Source organism: Zophobas morio, unplaced genomic scaffold (assembly GCF_036711695.1).
Source record: "Zophobas morio isolate AGI-343-1 ecotype UQ-CSIRO unplaced genomic scaffold, CSIRO_AGI_Zmor_V1 ptg000030l, whole genome shotgun sequence".
NCBI lineage: Eukaryota > Metazoa > Arthropoda > Insecta > Coleoptera > Tenebrionidae > Zophobas > Zophobas morio.
Window position 1 is genome coordinate 3,444,187 of NW_026972135.1, and position 15,887 is coordinate 3,460,073.

At 30.2% G+C, this 15,887-nt stretch overlaps 1 protein-coding gene and 3 long non-coding RNA genes across 6 annotated transcripts in view; 3 read left to right on the top strand and 1 right to left on the bottom strand.

Annotated features, from left to right (window-relative positions):
* LOC135138396 (ly6/PLAUR domain-containing protein 6B-like) overlaps positions 1–15,887 on the bottom strand; it is a 432,620-nt gene that overhangs the window by 178,729 nt on the left and 238,004 nt on the right. The gene's annotated exons all lie outside the window — the stretch shown is intronic.
* On the top strand, positions 228–898 carry LOC135138989 (uncharacterized). Its single transcript, XR_010282095.1, has 2 exons — positions 228–283; positions 333–898. It is a non-coding gene; the product is annotated as an uncharacterized LOC135138989 (long non-coding RNA).
* Positions 6,002–6,647, top strand: LOC135139056 (uncharacterized). The gene is made up of 2 exons (XR_010282107.1): positions 6,002–6,040; positions 6,090–6,647. It is a non-coding gene; the product is annotated as an uncharacterized LOC135139056 (long non-coding RNA).
* LOC135139004 (uncharacterized) lies at positions 11,682–12,350 on the top strand. The gene is made up of 2 exons (XR_010282099.1): positions 11,682–11,738; positions 11,789–12,350. It is a non-coding gene; the product is annotated as an uncharacterized LOC135139004 (long non-coding RNA).

Sequence of the window (15,887 nt, forward strand, 5' to 3'; positions counted from 1 at the left end):
AAATTACCGATCAACGTAACAATGTTCTTTTTATTTTGCATTTTTAGTTAACTCAACGTATCATATTATATTAATCTATATTTTCTGTAATTGTGTAATACCTGTAGCAAATGAAGGTCTGTTTATTTAGTACTCATATTATTTATTAATATCACGGTTATTGTTATCAAAAATTGACACATATTTTAAGGATCGAAAAATTACTATAAAAACCTCCATCCGCTAAGCGATATGCCAGTTCAGTACCTTGGTATCCTGAAAGTCTTAGTGCTCTACACAAAATGTAAGTTCAAATGACGAATACTCTTTCCTATAAGTTGATTTTTTTTTAGTCAAAATGCAACCGATATTTTTTTGCCTTTTCTTCGGTCTATTTTTCGTCTCGGTCTCTGCTCGGAGCCAAGAAACTCATCTCATGATACAAAATTTTTCGAAAGAAGACATCATAACGACCATTGTGAGTGGCGTAGACAGTTTCGATTTTGAAGATGGAAACGGTCCAATAGAGAGGTTTCAAAATAAGGCAATTCCCTCAGGAGCTACTGTTGAAACGAGAATGGAAGTGAACTATTACGCATCAAATTGTCCTTTCACCATGACTTTTTGGTTTGAAGACAATTCAAGCGCATGGTATAGAATTAACCAGAAGTACGCGATCGGTGAAGCAGAAGCGGGTTTTTCAACTGCTGGGACCCGCAAGATTTCATACAGTAAAACTGGAATTACTATTGTGATATCCGTTTTTGATAAGTAGATCATAATATAACTACCAGCTTACGGCACACTGTGCGATAATGTTGCATTCTGCTATAATACTGTAGTGTAAAGTTGTCATTATAAGAAAATCAATAAATAAATAAATAAATAGACCCCTAAATTTAAGGGAATATAAAATTTATTTGTTTTTAATTTGGTTTTTACAAAAATACAATTTCGTCTTCGCCTGAGCGTTTCTTGACACAAATGATCTCGAGATTGTGCAAAATGCAAAACTGCCCAATTCCGGCCCTTCCAGTAATTTATGACTTGCAGCCAGTCAGTCACCTGCGTAAAGAGCTGCCTCCGCCGGTTGGCTATTTTTTGTTTTCGGTTTCGTTTCTCATTCTGGTTTTGCCTTTTTCTTCGGCGCAGGGGCTGCGGAGGTGTTCTTTATGTCGCTGGATTTTACTTTATAGAGATTATCACAAAACAAACATTGCAAAATTTATTTTTGTATTTTTTCATTTTTCCAATTCTTCAATTTTTTAATTTTTTAATTTTACTGCTTTCCAATTTTTAATTTTACAATTTTTCAACTTTTCCCATTTCTAAATTTTCAATCTTTCGATTTCCCAATTTCTCGATTAACGAATTTTTTGATTTTCCTATTTCTCGATTTTTCACTATTTTCGATTTTTCATCTTCAAAATTTTAAAATATTTCCATTCTTCAATTTTTCTTCTATTTTTCGATTTTTCGATTTTTCAATTTTGGGATTTTGCAATATTTGGATTCTTCAATTATCGGATTCTTTACTTTTTCGATCTTTTGATTTTTCGATTTTTAAATTTTAAACTGACCGGCAAAAAAAGCGGCCACCCTGAAAAATTTCGCAAAACCAACCTTTAAGTATTATTAACTTAACTATTGATCGTTATTTTATTAGAGAACCATTCACTACTAACACATATGAGGTATAAATTAGCGAAAAAAAAGCCAAATAAACGGAGAATTTAATTTAATTTTACAAAATAACAGAAAGAGAGCGACACTTTGAGAGACGTCTGTAAGAGTTAACGGAATTATTTTCGAGTGAAAACGTTTATTAATTGCCAAACTTATAATCAAATGGTGAAAAACGCTGTTTACAACAACAGCATCCTTTATTGTTTTTTTTTTTAAGAAAATATCGTACTTGGTGTATTTCTGTTATTTTGTTAAATTAAATTTAAGTCTGCGTTTAATTGTCTTCTTTTTTTTGCTAATTTGTACATCATGTGTCAATAGTGAATGATTCTTTAATAAAATAACGATCACTAGTTAAATTAATAATTTTTAAATTGGTTTTGAGAAATTTTTCAGGGTGACGGGTTTTTTTGCCGTTCAGTGTATATTTTTCAATTTCTCGGTTTCTCGATTACTCCTTGTTTCCGATTTTCCAATTTGTCGAAGTTTTTTATTTAAAATTTTTCGATTTCTCGATCTTTTGATTTTTCGACTTATTGGTTTTAGATTTTTCAGTTTTGGAATTATTTTTTTATTTATTTTAATTAAGGATATTTTCGTAACTTTAAATTTTTCATTTTTTCCAATTTTTAACTTCTACATTTTTCGATTTCGGCCTATTTCGATTTTTCAATTTTTCTATTTTTGGACTTCTGGACCTTTGTATTTCTCGATCTCCTGACGTTTCGAACTTCCAATGTTTCATTTTTGAATATTTTGATGTTTGGATTTTTCGAATTTTCGACTTTTCAATTTTCCGTTTTTTCCGTGCTAGAATTTTTCATTTCCTCGATTTCGCAATTTTTCGTTATTTCAATTTTGTAATTTTTCAGTTGTGAGATTTTTCAATTTTCCTATTCTTCAATTTTTCTTCCATTTTTCACTTTTACGATATTTCAATTTTGGGATTTTGCAATATTTCGATTCTTCAAATATTCGATTTTTCGATTATGCAATTTACCAATTTTTTAATTTTAGATTTTTCAGTTTTTCTATTTGATGTTTCGTTTTCCCCGTTTCTCAATTTTTAGATATTTTAATTTTTCAAGTTTTAAAATTTTATATTTTTCGATTTCTTGGTTTCTCGGAACAATCGCGTTTTAGATTTTTCAGTTCTTCGAATTTTCAGTTTGTTGAATTTTTATATTTTAAATTTTTTAGATGTTTCGACTTTTCTTTCTTTCGAATTTTCGCCTTCTCGGTTTTGGTTTTTCAATTTTTCTATTTATCGATTTTACGACGTTTCCAATTTTTTTATTTAAAATTATTCCATTTTTTACTTTTCGATCTTTCGATTGTGGTCTATTTGATGTTTCAAACTCTCTATGTTTCAGGTTTTGCATATGTATTTCGATGTTTCGATTTTTCAAATTCTCAGTTTTTCAAATTTTCGAGTTATCGGCTTCTCGATCGTCTAATTTTTCGCTGTTTCAATTTTAGAATTCGTCAATTTCTCGATTTTTCAGTTTTTCGATTCTTCACTTTTTGCAATTTAAAAATTTTAGTTTCACGATTTTTTTTATTTTTCGACTTTTCAGTTTTTGAGTTTAAATGTCTCACTTTTTCATCATTTCAGTTTTGGGAACTTTAGGACTTTTCCTTTTCCTTTATGTCGAAGTTTTGTGTCATACTCTATATTTCACTTTAAATATTACGAATATATTTAAGTACTGAAAAATTCACCTCTCCCACTATCGCTCACGATTCTCAGGACCGTACTACCTTGGGAGCAACATACCTCCCATGAACGTCTTCCAGCAACAAAAGAATTTACTAGATTTTTATCCTCAGCTAACCTTTTTATTGTTCTTTTAGGATACAGGGAACGGCGGAACAGAGACAGCATAAAGAACTAAGTACACACGTAAAATTAGAGTTTGCTAGTTTTTTTAGTTTTCAACAAGCGAGAGCTAAGCTTTTGAGATGAGTTTCTTTGTTCCAAGCAGAGACTGAGACGAAAAATATACCAAAGGAAAAGTAAAAATGAACTGTTGCATGTTGACTAAAAAAATCAACTTAATAGAAAAAAATTCGTCTTTATTTGAACTTATGTTTTTGTTGACACTAACACTTTTGAGATATTGAACTGGTATCGCTTGATCACTGGAAATTTTTTAGTAATGTTTTGATCGCTGAAAGATAACACGATTTCTGATAACAATGATTGAATTTAAAAATTTAATTAGTGTTGTCCTTGTTGAGTCCTTATGATAATACGAAATAAATTTTCCAGTTTTCAAGCTTGATCTAAATAAGCCAGTTGTTTCCCTAGCAGATGATGTTAAAGAGTGTTTTGTTTTGTTCAAAATAAAAAATTAATAACACTTAAATAGCAACGGTAGATAATTGTTATCATTGATCAACGAATGAAGGCCATTAATAATCAAGATTTCATCAAGCTCTAAATTTAAATTATTCAGATTTATATCTTAGTTCTCATGGAAAATTGTTCGATCCTATCAATATGTTTTTTATAGAAGGGATTCCAAATTATGCTACAATACTTACTCGAGAACTGGCCTCACCAACGTATAGAAAATGATTTAATAATTACTATTATGTTGTTAAAGTTTTTGCAGTGGGTCTTAACAAAACCACACAAGCGAAAACTCTACTTAAAACATTGTCAATGTGAGCCCTGAAATTTAATTTAAAATCTAGTGTAACACCAAAGTCTAAAACTGTGTCGGTTTTCGAAAATATGTTATTATTGATATGATATGAAGTATCAATTCGTACACTGTTTTTTGTAAATGAAATGGTGTTACACATATCTATATTAGGGTTCATGGGATTTTCGCAACACCATTTCCAAAAAGAATCTATATCGTGCTGAATTTTTAGAGTTTCGTTAACATCAGTAACTTTCATATATGACTTTAAACCGTCAGCGAAAAGAAGCTATTTGCAGTGAGAAAAGCACTTTGTGACATCGTTGACAAACAAAAGGAAGAGCACTGGACCGAGATGACTCCCTTGCGATACTCCTGAGGTTACATTGAAAACTTTTGATTGATGGCCATTTATACTGACTACCTGCGTTCTGTGCGTTAAATAAGATCTGATCCAAGATAAAATACTTCCAATCACGCCGTAGTATTTTAATTTTTTTAAAAGAAGTTGTATATCAACACGGTCAAAAGCCTTGGAGAAGTCAGTACAAATAGCATCGACTTGATATCCTTGTTCCTTTGAGTTGTTGATATAATTAGTATACTCAAATAAGTTAGTTGATTTACTACGATTGGGTAAAAAGATATGTTGGTGGATGGAAATATTATTTTTAAATGTTGAGATTAAATGGTCAGAAACAATAGAATCAAGAACTTTAGATAAAGAGCACAAGGAAGCGATAAGTCTGTAATTTTTAACTTCATTTTTAGAGCCAGATTTATGCAAAAGGATAATAAATGAGGATTTCCACTGTTCAGGTCATGTGCCAGAATCGAGAGAAAGTTGAAAAAGAAGGGTCATTGGCCAAGTGAGAATTGGAGTGCAATATTTTATAAAGAAGGCAGGAATGCCATCTGGCCCGGGATTTAAGTTATTTTTCAAATTTGGTTATTTGTGAAATACAGTGTCATTTGAAATTTTAATTGAGCTAAGAGTATTATTACTTTGGAATACTTCTAAATCAGGGACGTCTATATTTTGGTTTTTATGGTTTGTATATGTACTCTGAAGAAAATCAGCAAACATATTACAAATAGTTTGAGGGTTTTTTGACTTATCCTGATTGTGTACCATCCAGTTGGGCATAGTCGTCATGAATCAAACTTTTAACAGAATTTCTGATTTCTTTAAATTTATTAAAGTATCCAATATCATAACTAAGTTTGAATTTTTTGTATAATCCATTTTTTTTTCTTTATAAGTAATTCAGTGCCTTTGGAGAACCACTTTGGAAATTTATTGTTAGCAACAACGGATTTAGAAATAAAGATTTCAATATGTAGATAATACATAGTTGGACTTAAAATACACAATTACAAATTAAAACTAACTATGAGTTATTGAGAAATAAATTGTTGAGTTTTACCTACGCCGATTTTTAAATTACCGATCAACGTAACAATGTTCTTTTTATTTTGCATTTTTAGTTAATTCAACGTACCATATTATATTAATCTATATTTTCTGTAATTGTGTAATACCTGTAGCAAATGAAGGTCTGTTTATTTAGTACTCCTATTATTTATTAATATCACGGTTATTGTTATCAAAAATTGACACATATTTTAAGGATGGAAAAATTACTATAAAAACCTCCAACCATTAAGCGATATGCCAGTTCAGTACCTTGGTATCCTGAAAGTCTTAGTGCTCTACACAAAATGTAAGTTCAAATGACGAATACTCTTTCCTATAAGTTGATTTTTTTTTAGTCAAAATGCAACCGATATTTTTTTGCCTTTTCTTCGGTCTATTTTTCGTCTCGGTCTCTGCTCGCAGCCAAGAAACTCATCTCATGATACAAAATTTTTCGAAACAAGACATCATAACGACCGTTGTGTCTGGCGTAGACTGTTTCGATTTTGAAGATGGAAACGGTCCAATAGAAAGGTTTGAAAATAAGGCAATTCCCTCAGGAGCTACTGTTGAAACGAGAATGGAAGTGAACTATTACGCATCAGATTCTCCTTTCACCATGACTTTTTGGTTTGAAGACAAGTCAAGCGCATGGTATAGAATTAACCAGAAGTACGCGATCGGTGACGCAGAAGCGGGTTTTTCAACTGCTGGGACCCGCAAGATTTCATACAGTAAAACTGGAATTACTATTGTGATATCCGTTTTTGATAAGTAGATCATAATATAACTACCAGCTTACGGCACACTGTGCGATAATGTTGCATTCTGCTATAATACTGTAGTGTAAAGTTGTCATTATAAGAAAATCAATAAATAAATAAAGAGACACCTAAATGTAAGGGAATATAAAATTTATTTGTTTTTAATTTGGTTTTTACAAAAATACAATTTCGTCTTCGCCTGAGCGTTTCTTGACACATATGATCTCGAGATTGTGCAAAATGCAAAACTGGCCAATTCCGGCCCTTCCAGTAATTTATGACTTGCAGCCAGTCAGTCACCTGCGTAAAGAGCTGTCCACGCAGGTTGGCTATCTTTTGTTTTCGGTTTCGTTTCTCATTCTGGTTTTGCCTTTTTCTTCGGCGCAGGGACTGCGGAGGTGTTCTTTATGTCGCTGGATTTTACTTTATAGAGATTATCACAAAACAAATTTTGCAAAATTTATTTTTGTATTTTTTCATTTTTCCAATTCTTCAATTTTTTAATTTTTTAATTTTACTGCTTTCCAATTTTTAATTTTACAATTTGTCAACTTTTCCCATTTCTAAATTTTCAATCTTTCGATTTCCCAATTTCTCGATTAACGAATTTTTTGATTTTCCCATTTCTCGATTTTTCACTATTTTCGACTTTTCATCTTCAAAATTTTAAAATATTTCCATTCTTCAATTTTTCTTCTATTTTTCAATTTTTCGATATTTCAATTTTGGGATTTTGCAATATTTGGATTCTTCATTTATCCGATTCTTTACTTTTTCGATTTTTAATTTTTCGATTTTTAAATTTTACACTGACCGGCAAAAAAAGCGGCCACCCTGAAAAATTTCGCACAACGCACAACCAACCTTTAAATATTATTAACTTAACAATTGATCGTTATTTTATTAGAGAACCATTCACATATGAGGTATAAATTCGCGAAAAAAAGAAGCCAATTAAACGCAGAATTAAATTTAACTTTACAAAATAACAGAAAGAGAGCGACACTTTGAGAGACGTCTGTACGATTTAACGGAATTATTTTCGTGTGAAAACGTTTATTAATTGCCAAACTTATAATCAAATGGTGAAAAACGCTGTTTACAACAACAGCATCCTTTATTCTTTTTTTTAAGAAAATATCGTACTTGGTGTTTTTCTGTTATTTTGTTAAATTAAAATTAAGTCAGCGTTTAATTGACTTTTTTTTGCTAATTTGTACATCATGTGTCAATTGTGAATGATTCTTTAATAAAATAACGATCACTAGTTAAATTAATAATTTTTAAAGCCAAAAATTATAAAAAATTTTTAAAAAACCATTTGGTTTTGCGAAATTTTTCAGGGTGGCCGTTTTTTTTTTGCCGTTCAGTGTATATTTTTCAATTTCTCGGTTTCTCGATTACTCCTTGTTTCGATTTTTCAATTTGTCGAAGTTTTTTATTTAAAATTTTTCGATTTCTCGATCTTTTGATTTTTCGACTTTTCGGTTTTAGATTTTTCAGTTTTGGAATTATTTTTTTATTTATTTTAATTAGCGATGTTTTCGTAATTTTAAATTTTTCATTTTTTTCGATTTTTAACTTCTACATTTTTTCGATTTCGGCCTATTTCGATTTTTCAAATTTTCTATTTTTGGACTTGTGGACCTTTGTGTTTCTCGATCTCTTGACGTTTCGAACTTCAAAAATTTAATTTTTAAATATACTGATGTTTCGATTTTTCGAATTTTCGGCCTTTCAATTTTCTGTTTTTTCCGTGCTACAATTTTTCAATTCCTCGATTTCGCAATTTTTCGTCATTTTAATTTTGGAATTTTTCCGTTTTGGGATTTTTCAGTTTTCCTATTCTCCAATTTTCCTTTTTTTTTTCACTTTTTCGATATTTCAATTTTGGGATTTTGTAATATTTCGATTCTTCAAATATTCGATTTTTCGATTATGCAATTTACCAATTTTTTAATTTTAGATTTTCCAGTTTTTCTATTTGATGTTTCGTTTTCCCCGTTTCTCAATTTTTAGATATTTTAATTTTTCAAGTTTTAAAATTTTATATTTTTAGATTTCTTGGTTTCTCGGAACAATCGAGTTTTAGATTTTTCAGTTCTTCGATTTGTCAGTTTGTTAAATTTTTGTATTTTAAATTTTTTAGATGTTTCGACTTTTCTTTCTTTCGAATTTTCGCCTTCTCGGTTTTGGAGTTTTCGATTTTTCGATTTTTCTATTTATTCATTTATCGAGATTTTTCGTTGTTTCCAATTTTTTTACTTAAAATTTTTCAATTATTTACTTTTCGATCTTTCGATTTTTCGATTTTTTGACTTCTCAACTTTTCCATTTCTCTATGTCTCAATCTTTTGATGTTTCAAAATCTGTGTTTCTGGTTTTGAATATTTCCATGTTTCGACTTTTCAAATTCTCAGTTTTTCGAATTTTCGAGTTATCGGCTTCTCGATCGTCCAATTTTTCGCTGTTTCAATTTTAGAATTCTTCAATTTCTCGAATTTTCAGTTTTTCGATTCTTCAAATTTTGCAATTTTTTAAATTTTATTTTTTCGATTTTTTTTATTTTTCGACTTTTCAGTTTTTGAGTTTAAATGTCTCACTTTTTCATCATTTCAGTTTTGGGAACTTTAGGACTTTTCCTTTTCCTTTATGTCGAAGTTTTGTGTCATTCTCTATATTTCACTTTAAATATTACGAATATATTTAAGTACTGAAAAATTCACCTCTCCCACTATCGCTCTCGATTCTCTGGACCGTACTACCTTGGGAGCAACATACCTCCTATGAACGTCTTCCAGCAACAAAAGAATTTACTAGACTTTTATCCCCAGCTGACCTTTTTATTGTTCTTTTAGAATACAGGGAACGGCGGAACAGAGACAGCATAAAGAACTAAGTATATATGTAAAATTAGAGCTTGCTAGTTTTTTTAGTTTTCAACAAGCGAGAGCTAAGCTTTTGAGATGAGTTTCTTTGTTCCAAGCACAGACTGAGACGAAAAATATACCAAAGGAAAAGTAAAAATGAACTGTTGCATGTTGACTAAAAAAATCAACTTAACAGAAAAAATTCGTCTTAATTTGAACTTATGTTTTTGTGGACACTAACACTTTTGAGATATTGAACTGGTATCGCTGATCATTGGAAATTTTTTAGTAATGTTTTGATCGATGAAAGATAAGACGATTTCTGATATCAATGATTGAATTTAAAAATTTTAATTAGTGTGAAATAAAAAATCAATAACACTTAAATAGCAACGGTAGATAATTGTTATCATTGATCAACAAGTGAAGGCCATTAATAATCAAGATTTCATCAAGCTCTAAATTTAAATTATTCAGATTTATATCTTAGTTCTCATGGAAAATTGGTCGATTCTATCGATATGTATTTTATAGAAGGGATTCCAAATTATGCTACAATATTCGAGAACTGGCCTCAACAACTTTGAAAATAATTTAATAATTACTATTATATTGTTAAAATTTTTGCAGTGCCTCTTAATAAAACCACAAAAGCGAAAACTCTAACTTAAAACATTGTCAATGTGAGCGCTGAAATTTAATTTAGAATCTTGTGTAAAACCAAGGTCTAAAACTGTGTCGGTTTCCGACAATATGTTATTATTGATATGATATGAAGTATCAATTCGTACACTGTTTTTTGTAAATGAAATGGTTTTACACATATCTATATTAGAGTTCATGGAATTTTCTCAACACCATTTCCAAAAACAATCTATATCGTGTTGAATTTTTAGAGTATCGTTGACATCAGTAACTTTCATACATGATTTTAAATCGTCAGCCAAAAGAAGATATTTGCAGTAAGAAAAGCACTTTGTGACATCGTTAACAAACAAAAGGAAAAGCACTGGTCCGAGATGACTGCCTTGCCGTACTCCTGAGGTTACATTAATAACTTTTGATAGATGGCCATGTATGGTGACTACCTGCGTCCTGTGCGTTAAATAAGATCCGATCCAAGATAAAATATTTCCAATCACACCATAGTATTTTAATTTATTTAAAAGAAGTTGTATATCAACACGGTCAAAAGCCTTGGAGAAGTCAGTACAAATGGCATCGACTTGATATCCTTGTTCCATTGAGTTTTTGATATAATTAGTATACTCAAATAGGTTAGTTGATTTACTACGATTAGGTAAAAAGCCATGTTGGTGGATGGAAATATTATTTTTAAATATTGAGATTAAATGGTCAAAAACAATAGAATCAAGAACTTTAGATAAAGAGCACAAGGAAGCGATAAGTCTGTAATTTTTAACTTCATTTTTGGAGCCAGATTTATGCAAAAGGATAATAAATGAGGATTTCCACTGTTTAGGTCATGTGCCAGAATCGAGAGAAAGTTGAAAAAGAAGGGTAATTGGCCAAGTGAGAATTGGACTGCAATATTTTATAAAGAAAGCAGGAATACCATCTGGCCCGGGATTTAAGTTATTTTTCAAATTGGATAATTTGTGAAATACAGTGTCGTTTGAAATTTTAATTGAGCTAAGAGTATTATTACTTTGGAATACTTCTAAATCAGGGACGTCTATATTTTGGTTTTTATGGTTTGTATATATACTATGAAGAAAATCAGCAAACATATTACAAATAGTTCGAGGGTTTTTCGAATTTTCCTGATTGTGTATCATCCAGTTGGGCAAACTTTTAATAGAATTTGTGATTTCTTTATATTTATTAAAGTCTCCAATATCATAACTAAGTTTGAATTTTTTGTATAATAATTTTTTTTTTCTTTATAAGTAATTTAGTGCCTTTGGAGAACCACTTTGGAAATTTATCGTTAGCAACAACGGATTTAGAAATAAAGATTTCAATATGTAGATAATACATATTTGGACTTAAACTACACATTTACAAATTAAAACTAACTATGAGTTATTGAGAAATAAATTGTTGAGTTTTACCTACGCCGATTTTTAAGTTACCGATCAACGAACAATGTTCTTTTTATTTTGCATTTTTAGTTAACTCAACGTACCATATTATATTAATCTATATTTTCTGTAATTGTGTAATACCTGTAGCAAATCAAGGTCTGTTTATTTAGTACTCCTATTATTCATTAATATCACGGTTATTGTTATCAAAAATTGACACATATTTTAAGGATCGAAAAATTACTATAAAAACCTCCAACCGCTAAGCGATATGCCAGTTCAGTACCTAGGTATCCTGAAAGTCTTAGTGCTCCACACAAAACGTAAGTTCAAATGACGAATACTCTTTCCTATTAAGTTGATTTTTTTTTAGTCAAAATGCAACCGATATTTTTTTGCCTTTTCTTCGGTCTATTTTTCGTCTCGGTCTCTGCTCGGAGCCAAGAAACTCATCTCATGATACAAAATTTTTCGAAACAAGACATCATAACGACCATTGTGAGTGGCGTAGACAGTTTCGATTTTGAAGATGGAAACGGTCCAATAGAGAGGTTTCAAAATAAGGCAATTCCCGCAGGAGCTACTGTTGAAACGAGAATGGAAGTGAACTATTACGCATCAGATTGTCCCTTCACCATGACTTTTTGGTTTGAAGACAATGCAAGCGCATGGTATAGAATTAACCAGAAGTACGCGATCGGTGAAGCAGAAGCGGGTTTTTCAACTGCTGGGACCCGCAAGATTTCATACAGTAAAACTGGAATTACTATTGTGATATCCATTTTTGATAAGTAGAACATAATATAACTACCAGCTTACGGCACACTGTGCGATAATGTTGCATTCTGCTATAATACTGTAGTGTAAAGTTGTCATTATAACAAAATAAATAAATAAATAAATAGACCCCTAAATGTAAGGGAATATAAAATTTATTTGTTTTTAATTTGGTTTTTACAAAAACACAATTTCGTCTTCGCCTGAGCGTTTCTTGACACATGTGATCTCGAGATTGTGCAAAATGCAAAACTGGCCAATTCCGGCCCTTCCAGTAATTTATGACTTGCAGCCAGTCATGCGTAAAGAGCTGCCTCCGCCGGTTGGCTATCTTTTGTTTTCAGTATCGTTTCTCATTCTGGTTTTGCTTTTTTGTTCGGCGCAGGGTCTGCGGAGGTGTTCTTTATGTCGCTGGATTTTACTTTATAGAGATTATCACAAAACAAACATTGCAAAATTTATTTTGTATTTTTTAATTTTTCCAATTCTTCAATTTTTGATTTTTTTAATTTTACTGTTTTCCAATTTTTAATTTTACAATTTTTCAACTTTTCCCATTTCTAAATTTCCAATTTTTCGATTTCCCAATTTCTCGATTAACGAATTTTTTGATTTTCCCATTTCTCGATTTTTCACTATTTTCGATTTTTCATCTTCAAAATTTTAAAATATTTCCAATCTTCAATTTTTCTTCTATTTTTCGATTTTTAGATATTTCAATTTTGGGATTTTGCAATATTTGGATTCTTCAATTATCCGATTTTTACTTTTTCGATTTTTTAATTTTTCGATTTTTAAATTTTACACTGACCGGCAAAAAAAGCGGCCACCCTGAAAAATTTCGCAAAACCAACCTTTAAATTTTATTAACTTACTATTGATCGTTATTTTATTAGAGAACCATTCACATATGAAGTATAAATTCGCGAAAAAAAGAAGCCAATTAAACGCAGAATTAAATCGAATTTTACAAAATATCAGAAAGAGAGCGATACTTTGAGAGACGTCTGTACGATTTAACGGAATTATTTTCGTGTGAAAACGTTTATTAATTGCCAAACTTATAATCAAATGGTGAAAAACGCTGTTTACAACAACAGCATCCTTTATTCTTTTTTTTTAGAAAATATCGTACTTGGTGTATTTCTATTATTTTGTTAAATTAAAATTAAGTCTGCGTTTAATTGACTTTTTTTTGCTAATTTGTACATCATGTGTCAATTGTGAATGATTCTTTAATAAAATAACGATCACTAGTTAAATTAATAATTTTTAGCTTTAAAAATTATTAATTTAACTTATAAAAAAATTTTAAAAAATCAGTTGGTTTTGAGAAATTTTTCAGAGTGGCCGGTTTTTTTTCCGGTCAGTGTATATTTTTCAATTTCTCGGTTTCTCGATTACTCCTTGTTTCGATTTTTCAATTTGTCGAAGTTTTTTATTTAAAATTTTTCGATTTCTCGATCTTTTGATTTTTCGACTTCTCGGTTTTAGATTTTTCAATTTTGGAATTATTTTTTTATTTATTTTAATTAACGACATTTTCGTAATTTTAAATTTTTCATTTTTTTCAATTTTTAACTTCTACATTTTTCGATTTCGGCCTATTTCGATTTTTCAATTTTTCTATTTTTGGACTTCTCGACCTTTCTATTTCTCGATCTCTTGTCGTTCCGAACTTCCAATGTTTCATTTTTGAATATTTTGATGTTTCGATTTTTCGAATTTTCGGCTTTTCAATTTTCCGTTTTTTCCGTGCAACAATTTTTCAACTCCTCGATTTCGCAATTTTTTGTCATTTCAATTTTAGAATTTTTCAATTTTGAGATTTTTATTTTCCTATTCTTCAATTTTTCTTCCATTTTTTACTTTTTCGATATTTCAATTTTGGGATTTTGCAATAGGTATTTCGATTCTTCAAATATTCAATTTTTCGATTATGCAATTTACCAATTTTTTAATTTTAGATTTTTCAGTTTCACTTCCCGAGCGTAAGCAAAGGAAGTATTGTAATCGAGTCCGTCGGCCGACTCTCTACTTTTACGTTTTCTCGATCTTTCATGACCCCTGGAATACGAAGAAATAGGTCTCCCATTTCCGTCTGTCTGTCCGTCTATCTGTCGTCCCGGATTTTTATTAGACAGATAATCTCCGAAAGTACTGGACCGATTGTTGTGAAATTTTGTACTTATATTAGGAATATCATGTAGATGGTAAAACGCTACCCAAAATTTGTCTAATCATCCCCACCACTAATGCGATGACGTCACTTCAAAATTGTACATAGTAAATGGGTCTTAAATTGTATAAAATAACATAGTCCTACACATGTAGTTTACGAGTTTTTACCCGAAACGTCCAGATTTTTGGAAAAAAAATCAAAATCATAAAACAACATTTGGCAATTTAATTTTGAATCTGCTAACCCGAATGTTTTGAAATGATGCAGATGTTTTAAGGCTCTAAAGAGCATCATAAATCTTTAGTCAAAATATATTTGGTTATCCCCTCCAAAAACTTGATGACATCAGGTCAAAAGTTTGCCGAATAAATCCTATCTAAAATGTACAAAATATGATGCGTCTGTACTTGTGATATATTACTCCATTCATATTTTTTGGAATTGCATATACAGGGTGACTCAAAAAAATTAATGAATGCGCAAAATTTATTTTACTGATTTACTCAGGAACTACAAAACCGAATACTTTGAAATCTTGAAGATGTTTTAAAATTATCATAAGCATGGTAAATTTTTGATCAAAATGTATTTGGTCGTCCCCCCCAAAAAAATTTATGACATCACCACAAAATTTTGCTGAATAAATCCTATCTAAAATGTACAAAATATGATGAGTCTGTACTTGTGATTTATCATTCCATTCATATTTTTTCGATTTGCATATACAGGGTGACTGAAAAAAATTAATGAATGCGTCAATTTATTTTATTGATTTAATCAGGAATTACAGAACCGAACGCCTTAAAATCCTGGAGATGTTTTAAACTTATCATAAGCATGGTAAATTTTTTATCAAAATGTATTTGCTCTTCCCCCCTAAAAAATTGATGACGTCACTCCAAAATTTTGCCGAATAAATCCTATGTAAAATGTACAAAATATGATGAGTCTGTACTTGTGATTTATCATTCCAATCATATTTTTTGGATTTGCATATACAGGCTGACTCAAAAAAATTAATGAATGCACGAATTTATTTTATTGGTTTAATCAGGATTTACAGAACCGAATGCTTTGAAATCTTGGAGATGTTTTAAAGTTATTATAAGCATGGCTAATTTTTTATCAAAATGTATTTGCTAATCCCCCCTAAAAAATTGATGACGTCACCCCAAAATTTTGTCGAATAAATCCTATCTAAAATGTGAAAAATATGATGAGTCTGTACTTGTGATTTATCATTCCATTCATATTTTTTCGATTTGCATATACAGGGTGACTCAAAAAAATTAATGAATGCGTGAATTTATTTTATCGATTTAATCAGGAATTACAAAACCGAATGCTTTGAAATCTTGGAGATATTTTAAAGTTATTATAAGCATGGTAAACTTTTGTTCAAAATGTGTTTGTTCATCCCTCCTAAAAAAATTGATGACGTCACCCTTAAATTTTGCTGAATAAATCCTATCTAAAATGCAAAAAATATGATGAGTTTATACTTGTGATTTAT